The 10,051-nt window shown below is 42.4% G+C and overlaps 1 protein-coding gene across 2 annotated transcripts in view; it reads right to left on the bottom strand.

Annotated features, from left to right (window-relative positions):
* Window positions 1–2,046, bottom strand: part of CAMK4 (calcium/calmodulin dependent protein kinase IV) — an 89,616-nt gene extending 87,570 nt beyond the window's left edge. For both annotated transcript variants that reach the window (XM_079995691.1, XM_079995690.1), the window contains exon 1: window positions 1,893–2,046. The gene's annotated coding sequence lies outside the window, so the exon portion shown is untranslated. The remainder of the gene's footprint in view (window positions 1–1,892) is intronic.
* Window positions 2,047–10,051: the final 8,005 nt, after the last annotated feature.

Raw genomic sequence — 10,051 nt, forward strand, 5'->3', positions numbered from 1 at the left:
TCCTACCATATTCATCCTACTTTTTTTAAGACAAAGCTTTCGTAGGCTAGAGACTGCTTCACATGCAAGGAGTGTTATCCTCCATTGGAGAACGTGCAGACATATATATCAGGAGTAATGTGAGCTGAATGGCTCATGTGCATAACAACCGGCCACTGCACCCATTTACTGTGCCTTGTGGATTATGTGCACATAGTCTGACCATGCTTATAATGAATTACCAGTTGTTACGCACCGTAGCTGTTGAACTCACATTAACTCTAATACATGTATGTGCATATACATGTCTACACATGTGTAGAGAAGAAGGGATGGAAACAGTGGGGTCTAAGGACAATGAAATGTAAATAATACAGGATATGGCATTTTTAAATCAAATGCATGCAAAGTGACCATGCATGAGAGCAGGGACTGGTGAGATTGTCATTCCTTGGACTGATGGATGAATTGACACCTCTAGTGGGACAGAAAACCATTATCTTAGTTCAAGATAATGAACTTGATATATTCAATATTTCCTGATGAGTTCCAGTTCAGCAATTTCATGCTGCAGTCCCCTTTGAAATCATTTAGTTGGAGAACAGTGGAGTATCCTGGGAGACCAATACTGTATTCTCTTTCTTTGGTTTCTTAATGTTGCCATTTCTGATACTAGACATGTGTCCATCTATTTGTTTGCACAGCAACTGACCTGATGGTTCTATGTAGAAAGCTGCATGCTGAAAATACTTGGAAGGTAAGTACACTTTGACATGTTTAGGTGTACAATTAAAACATCGAAACCATATATAGGGTTCTTACATAAATTAATGCATTGCCAGTAAGCATTAGAAATAATGAAATTTAAGTGAAAAAGAGTGTAATGCAAAAACTAGCCTAGGTGTCTTTTGGAGTAAGGTAGGTTGGAAATAAAAAGGTAAAGCATGATGTCAAACACCTGAGAAGTGATACATTCTATTGGTGGCATGGAACAGCTGTACTCAGAAATTATCTGTAGATTGATATCCACAATTATGAACTATTGAAATTCTAGTGTAAAAATCGGGGGGGGGAGGGGAATAGAATAAGGTGGTGCAGGTTTAAATATTACAGGTTTGCTAGCCACACCACAGAGGCTTCCTTGCTTTTTAAGGATTTGAACAGATTATCAAGCTCTCTCTATAGTCAATGAAGATTGTATCTGACATTACCAAAAGGCATTAACTGCAATCTTGTATGCCAAATGTGTGTAGTTCTGCTGCTGGTCTAGTAGTAACTTTGATCAGGGCATCATTACATGTGCCATGCGGGACATTTTTTAGCCCAAAGGCCAAATTGCTTAGCTGTGATCTCTTCCATCCCTGCTGCCAGAGCCAACTCCCTTTCTTTCCTGCTGAAAGGTACCTGGTGAAGGCAGCAAGAATGGAACAGGATGCAGCTGTGGCTTTCCTCCATCACTTCAGCATCATTTGAGCACCAAGACCTTACAAAGGGGCAATAAGCCTTGGGAAATTATAATTCTCATGGATCCTGGTGTCCAATCCACTGTTCCTCCAACATTCCAGTGTAAGGGATGGGGAACCTGCAGCTCTCCCAATGCTGTTGTGTTATAAATTCTATCACCCCAGAAACATTGGCTTGGGGCTGATGGTTGGAATCCAACAATATCTGGAGGGCCACAGGTTTCTCATACCTGTCCTAGATCTTAGTCAATGTTGCTACTGCAAATCTTCATTTTCATTGTCAGTAGCATAGGTTTGTGGGGAGGATGAGAAGGGGGTGGCTTAAGAGAGCTCCAGATGGACTTGCTCTTAAAATCAGCTAATGTGGGCTCGGTCTAAACCAAGTCCTAATTTTGAGCAAGCCTGGGAAAGCTCACCCATCACTTGTTAAAAGATTCCTGCTATACTCACCACAGTGTTGTTTTCATCGGTGTTGTTGGATTGTGAGGCCTTTCTTCTCTTAAGACACCCAGTTTACGCATGCATGCCTCCTCCTTGATGCCCCGCTTGCTGTTTCTTTCTGCCCAGCCTGGAACTTTTCTTGGCTCCTGCACTGCACTTCCTGTTGCTAGGTGACATGCTACTTGATTTTGTGACACGTGGTTATTTTGTGAGAGCAGAGATAAAGAAATATCAAACAGTCGCCAATGACTGCAATGCATTAGCAAACTGCATGCTCTATAAATACTGTAAATAAAAAACCCCAGCACTCGTAACATTATTGTCCACTGTATAGTTTCAGCAAGGCAACATTAATATTCTGTTACTAGTATTTAGGCATTCCTTTGTATTGATGAGGCGATTTATCGTTATAGCCTCAGAATTACAGATATGCTGAGACACATTTACTGGTATGTTGGAGAGGTCAGCTGCCATCCCCAGTGTCAGGTGTCACCTTGTACATTATAGACATACAGAGCCACGTGTCACAAAATCAAATAGGGAGAGGGTTCTGAATTTAAATGGTGCCCACAATCTGCTGTGAGATTAAAGGCAACGGTGACCACAGTGCAGACAAATCCATCATATATATAAATGGGCAATCGCAGATCATGAACCTGAGTTTCCTCCATTCTTCCTCCAACTTTCAAACCAAAACTGCGGAAAAATGCTTTCAGGTTTAAAAGTGGCATATTAAGTCTGGTTTGCTAAGACAAAACTTAGCTTAGTAAGTGTGAGGAAATGTGGGCTTCTGAATAGATTATGGCCACTTTTCCTGCTGCACTGAGCTAAGACATAGTTTGGCTTACTATATCACCTGAATCTGGACTCGTGTTTTTGCATTCCCAGACAAACCATGAGCAATTCACCATAGCACAAACCACGTTACAGCTTGTAGTTTGTTTGGAGTGAGACACTTCCATATACTGGCTGAAGAGAAGCAGGAGAGTTTTCCAATTGCTTCTCCACCCCATAGCCGATTGTTCCACCCAAAAAGCTGCTCTGGTGAATCTCCAGGACACCCGTAAGAAGTGGTCCTGGAGGGTGCAGAGGGAATTGCCTCGAACTCTATTTTCATTTCATTTTTTAAAAAAATTATTTCTAACCCACTCCAAATCCCTCTTGTGGGTTCACACTTTAAAACCACATAACAACAACAAACAGTGGGGCTGGTTCAGCGATACTAATCCGCGTGACGCACAGTGGATAGGAATAAAAATATTCCTAAATTCTCCCGTAATGGCAGAACACAAAGATACACCACCAGAAGAAAGCCGTGCTGCTGAACTGGCAGACAATGGCACCAGTACTTAACTACCACTGGTGGAGCAATATCAGCACAATGAGTAAGAAGTGAGCAGTGGGAGCATTGCAAGTGAATCTCCAATAGCCCACGTGGAGTATTATTAACAGAGTGAAGAACTGACAAAGGCATACAGAATGGAGGAGTATATGGATGGTGGCACCTGTTCACATAGTGAATAAGCACCCAATCACAACTCTTTATTTTCCATTCTTCTCACACTCGGTCCTGTGTCGCTGCCACAAGAACCCATCAGAGCTTGGCATCTGCATGTTGCCCAAGGCTTTGCCATGAGGAACAAGCAAAGTTGGGGCAAGGGACCATAGCTCACTGTTTTCTGCCTCTGCTCACGGCTACTACTGGTGTATTAAACCAAGCACAGGTCTACATTAACCAAACTGATACTAACAACAACAACAACAACAGAAACCCCAAATGAAACAAATGTGAAGTTGATGGGATGAAGGAGGCAGTGGCAAAACAAAAGGCATTCTAGGAAATGGTTGGTTCTGTTACCTGAAATAATAGAATTGTAGAGTTGGAAGTGGACCACACGGGTCGTCTGTTCCAACCTCCTGCAATGCAGGAATCTTTTGCTCAACGTGGGGCTCGGACCCACAGCCCTGAGATTTAAGAGTCTCATGCATAGGCCATTGGTCCTTGAATGACTCCCTATGGTGGCAACACTGTGGGCTTAATGGCTATGCAAGAGCCTACCACTCACCCCAAGCAGTAGCAGTCATTGTCACCCGTCTTCTCTGTATGATTACCCAGGAGCAGTGAACTTTGGACAAAAGTTTCCCCAAATTTGCCATCTTTAAACTGCATCACCTATTCACTGGCAGCAACAGAATGGCCTTGTTCTGCACTATTATGTTACTTGAACTGAAGGCTGTATGAAATAAAGCTGTGAGGAGACCAACTTTCTCAAAGGTCCAATGTTTATTTCCTATATAATCACAATCACAACAAAGGAATTAGAGTGATTAAAAGAGATTAAACATTTCCTGGTAATAGCATCACACCAATGGCTTAAACACTGGCAAATGGAGTATGCTATCAGTTGTAGCTAGCCTGGTGTGCAAGGGACAAATAACAAACTGCTTTTATAAACCATGAAATGGTATTGTTTGTGTTTTGACACATTGAGGTCAAGCTGGAATATAAGCATGCAGTAGCTAATAGATACTTCAGCTCTTTAGAAATTATATAAAGCAGAGGTGTCAAACACATTAGCAGGAAGGCTATTTTCCCCATGCTGATACAGACATAAAATCTTCATTCGCAAAAGGCAAATGTCTCATTCCAGTTGAATTTTCAAGCACAGCAAAGCTAAAGAAACTATTACTGTGTCTTCATGCGCAGCAACTATTTGTCTGAATTTTCTCCCCCATTGCCTGTGAGCCTACTCATTTTTTATTACTATTCATTGCCTTGCATTGCAAACTTAAATATATAACTTGGAAGCATATCTCATGAGTTTCATTGGGGCAAACTTCTAAGTAATGGGCTGCAACCAACACTCCCATTCTGCTAGTGCTAGAGACACGGGCTAATAGAACCAAATTTTCCTTTTATGTACACTGCTGAGAGATAGGGTGTAGAAATGGCCTAAACAAATAAAACAATGCATTTGTGCCTGGAAAGGAAAATGAAATGTTTCGTCCTGTATGAAAACCTCAGAATGGCACTACCTTGGCTAAATACCCATAGCTCATCGATCCTTGCAGAACCAGAGCCAGTACAGTGATCTAAAGCAATTCCTCATGTAGGATGGAAGAGTATTGGCTTATCCAACCAGGGAATCCTCAATGCATGTCGTTCAGCAGTTGTTCATAGAGATTTTTGAAAGGACAAGACTGGCGCAGGGCAGAAGAGCTTCAGGCCACACAATCCTGGGCTCATTTACCCAGAAGTCAGTCCCACTGTGTACAATGAAGTTTGCAGCTTGGTCAGCTTAGAGTTGCAGCTTTCACTCTTTTGCAGCTTGGGCTACAAAGAAGAATCACCACTTCCACTGATTTATGCAGAAGTCATGTTTGGTTCTTGCGCCAATAGCTTAACAACTGACTGTGGATCAAGAGGTAAACCACTTCCATCTTGCACCTGCCCTATTATTTTCCTGTTGAAAGTCCTGATTCCCCCTTTGGGGAGAATATACAATTGTCCATACTTTCTTCCTTTTAAAATCCTCATCATTCTTGTGATCTTGCACTACTGAAAAGATGGGGGGGAAATTTTTTTTTCTGGCTTATCAGTGAAACAAAACCCACCCATTTATTTTCAAAATAGACTACTTTTAAATAATTTAAATGCAAATTATTTCTTTTTCAAAACCAGAGCTTATAAAATATGCAGTATCTTTTCCTGGGCTTATTATGCATAATGGCAGAGAACAGATAAAAATACTGCAATTTTTAGAATTGGCTGCTAATGATTTTGGTAAATGACTTTAATTGTATTTGTGTAATGCATCGAAAACCATTGCTAAAAGCCACTTAAATATATATTACATCAAGCCAATATTTATTTCTTCCATTTATTTCCTGTCTTTCTTCAGTTTTAAAGGAATCTATTTTTATAAAGGGGGGGGGGGTTAATTGATAAAAACATTTCTATACAGTCACATGATAACATATCAGGGTGGTGTACAACAATAAAATACATATCTCATATGTGCACCCCACCGAAGAATTAGTTATTTTGTTGCATGATATAATTGTTCGTATGTTTTGAGGAAAGGGACATGGTGGCACTGTGGGTTAAACCACATAGCCTAGGGCTTGCTGATCAGAAGGTTGGCAGTTCAAATCCCCACGACGGGGTGAGCTCCCATTGCTCGGTCCCTGCTCCTGCCACCCTAGCAGTTCGAAAGCACGTCAAAGTGCTAGTACGGTATTTTTCGCTCTATAGGATGCACTTTCCCCCCTCCAAAAATTAAGGGGAAATGTGTGTGTGTCCTATGGAGCGAATGCAGGCTCCTTGGCTTCAGCGATAGCAACGCGAAGCCTCCAAAGCGCAGAGGGAGCGCTCTCTCCACGCTCCTTGGCTTCGCGTTGCTTTCGCTCAAGCCTGGAGAGCGAGAGGGGTTGGTGCGCATCAACCCCTCTCGCTCTCCTGGCTTCAGGGATAGCTGCCTGAAGCCTATGGAGCGCAGCGCGAGTTCCCGCTGTGCTCCACAGGCTTCAGGTTCCTTTCGCTGAAGCCAGGAGAGTCTTGCTCTCCCGGCTTCAGCAAAAGGAACCCGAAGCCTGCGCTCCATAGGCTTCAGGAATAGCCGCACGCAGCCAAATCCGTGCATGGCTTCCTCTTTAGCCGTACACAACCTCTCCAGCTGGGAGAGGCTGCACGGGGCTAAAGAAGCCATAGCCGCACGCAGCCTATCCCTGCCAGAGGGGCTGCGCGCAGCTAAAGAAGCCAAGACAGTGAGTGGCTCCAGCCCCAGCAGCTCTGGGAGATGCTGACAAGATTTTTTTTTCTTGATTCCCCCCTCTAAAAACTAGGTGTGCCTTATGGTCCGGTGCGCCTTATGGAGTGAAAAATACGGTACCTTCCTCTGGCGGGAAGGTAAATGGCATTTCCGTGCGCTGCTCTGGTTCGCCAGAAGCAGCTTAGTCATGCTGGCCACGTGACCCGGAAGCTGTACGCTGGCTCCCACTTGGGGGCAGTGGTGTATGGTTTGCTTCTTATCTTCCTTCCTAGTGCACATACAAAATTAACTTGAAGAAGAAGAAGAAGAAGAAGAAGAAGAAGAAGAAGAAGAAGAAGAGGAGGAGGAGGAGGAGGAGGAGGAGGAGGAGGAGGAAAGTGAAGTGAATCCTTAGTTTCAGTGCTTGTATCACATGGTCAAAACACACAGCTGTGAGCACTGTTTTGCATGCTACTACAATGGCATATGTAGAGCAACAGCAATTCAGTCGACCAGATAGGGTTGAGGACAACAACACAGGCCATGATTTAGCAAATATGACTTTGGGGAGAAGGGTATGACAAAAAAATTTGGGGAAAGGCATCGGGTGGGGAGAAGTCAGCTGATGGAAACAAAGGAAGAGTTGGTTATGTTGTTGTTGAGCAGTGGCGAGCTGAACTATTTTGCTGAATCAGCACCTCATTCCAGTCGAAGGAACGCCAAGGAAAACTGACCTGAACTTCAACAACTCAAGATTTCTAGCCAATTTCCCCATCTGTCCTGTTTCATTTGATTTTTTTCTTTTTAAATGAATAGCTGCACATTTCTGTTTTAAATTTATTGCGAAACAGCCTTTCCAAGTCAGAATCATCTTTATTTAAAACTAAAATCAGAAGAATATTCTCTTTTCTTGAAAACTAGCTTTGGCAGAACCCTCATTTGGCTAAGCCCTGCATGTTCTGGCTTTCTGAACGACACATATTAATAAACGCTGGGTTTTAAAATCTTGGCTTGGACAGAGAGTAAATAGAGAATAAGGGAGAATCCAAGAGCAGCATTTACTAACCGCTGGGTTGTTTGCTTGCTAGGCCGTCTTCCGAACAAGATTTATTCATTCAGGTCAAGCCTAATAAATTAAATACATATATGAAGAAGCAAGAATAGTTCAAATATTTGAAGTACAGGCAGATCTGGCTTTTCCATTAAAAAGTCATTTTCAGGCTCCTGAAACTGAGTCATTGATACTGAAGAGGGGAGAGCTATGTAATAGTGGGGAATGTATTATCAATGTATGTACAAGTGGTATCCAAAAATATTTCAAAGTCAGAAATTGTGGGAATGAAAAAAAATACTATTCACATAACAGCTCCATATTAATTTGCACAGTAATATTCTATATGCTGCGATTAAACCTTTTGGTAAATTATTATCATTCTGGCCTCCTGATTTCCTCCTGCCCAGCTAGGCTGGAAAAAGGAGTGTACAAGCCAGAGGTCCATTCCTGTAGCACTAAACTATGGTTTTAGCACATCATACAAATGCAGACCACGGTGTTTAAGGAAAATATGTTAAAAGCCTATTTCATTCTATGTCCCTTTAATGTTTGTTTTCATTTTGACATCTTGACTGGCACTCTCACATTGTGTCAGCAGGAAGAACTAAATCCATAAAAGATGCAGTAAAGTAAAACAATAGCAGTAGTCGTACCTCGGCTCCCAAACGCCTTGGAAGTCGAACGTTTTGGCTCCCAAACAATTGGAAACCGGAAGTGAGTGTTCCGGTTTCCGAACTTTTTTGGGAAGCCGAATGTCCGACGCGGCTTCTGCTATTGTTTCCAGCGCGCCTGCGCAATTGGAAGCTGCACCTTGGTTTCTGAACTTTTCAGAAGTTGAATGGGCTTCCGGAATGGATTCTGTTCAACTTCTGAGGTGTTGTTGTTTAGTTGTTTAGTCGAGTCCGACTCATAGTGACCCCATGGACCAGAGCACGCCAGGCACTCCTGTCTTCCACTGCCTCCCGCAGTTTGGTCAAACTCATGCTGGTAGCTTCGAGAACACTGTCCAACTACCTCGTTCTCTGTCGTCCCCTTCTCCTTGTGCCCTCCGTCTGTACTTAACTAACTGACCAATCACGTTGGTTCTGCCCCCCCCAAAAAAAAATATTGGTTATGCCCATGCAGTGAAGGCTGTTAATCAACCCCTACCTTGCTCAATCAACTGGGAATGGGAACAAAGTCAATTTACAGAATCAGGTCAAAATGGAAGATTGGGTCTATGTGTGTACCACATGCCTTAAGAACGTATATCTCAACTCATTTAAACAAATTGTGCCCTTTTTGCATTTGCCCACTGGCTACACTCTCTTGAGCAATGAATTCAGCCCTCCTTCCTTGTGATTCATCAGGTCCTGACCATACCTTTCAACTTTTTGTTTTGTTTTGTTAAAGGACTGATTCCAAGAGTCCTGAATTCTATGCCAGACACCCCTTCTGTGCTTTCATGGTCCAACCACATTACTGTGGAATGCACCTGGCCCTAGCAACCGCTTTCAAGGAGAGCTACTTGGATACCAAATGCAACCAACTTCAAATTCAGCACATGACCCCGCTATTTTAACAAAGATACTACTTGCTGTCATATTTGGCGAGATGGGTTATCACTTTATTCACAAATTAGTACCCATTTTAAAAAGCACTGTTTGGAACATTCCCTTCCCCTCATAATTGCCTATTCAGTTCCATAATGGCATTCGCAAAGAGATTCCTTTGAAGCCCAGATAAAGATCTTGTCACCATGATACTCATTTTCACTCAGTGATGAGAGCACTATAGTCAGCCTTCACTTTTAGGATATAATGGAAATTTAATTTCCATATCCATTTAGTGTGTGGCCTTTCCCTAAAGACTACTCATAAAAGTATTTTTTGATGTCCTGAGGGAAGAGCTCTTAAAGCTCTTATTCTCAACTCTGCACTTCGGTACCGCTCAATTTGTACTTTTATTGCAGAATAGCGGGCACCTTTCCAGAGCCAAGGAAAAAGACAAAGGAGAGCTAACAGTACACAAGGGTTAGAAATTCTTAGGAGCCGCAGTGGAAGAGACTCAAATCATTCAGTTTGGAAAGAAACTGCTCAGGGGGTTGACATATGAAGTATGCTAATACTTTGCTTTTCCCTCGATGAGCAGGCTTTTCTGCTTTCTCTAGTCTTTAATTGACAACACTTCAAAGATTCCTTTTGTTCGATGGTGGTGCATTCTGGGATTCAGGGCAACGTTTTGTTTAGATTTATATTCCACCTTTCATCTTTTGTGATCCCAGAGTGGGTAACCATTTAAAAAGCTATAGCTAAAGAAAATAATTTACCATTAAGAGACATATAATAATACAGCAGCCAATGACAAAAGTATCTCCAGCAACA

The sequence above is a fragment of the Podarcis cretensis genome (assembly GCF_951804945.1).
Source record: "Podarcis cretensis genome assembly, chromosome: 11".
NCBI classification, from domain to species: Eukaryota; Metazoa; Chordata; class Lepidosauria; order Squamata; family Lacertidae; genus Podarcis; species Podarcis cretensis.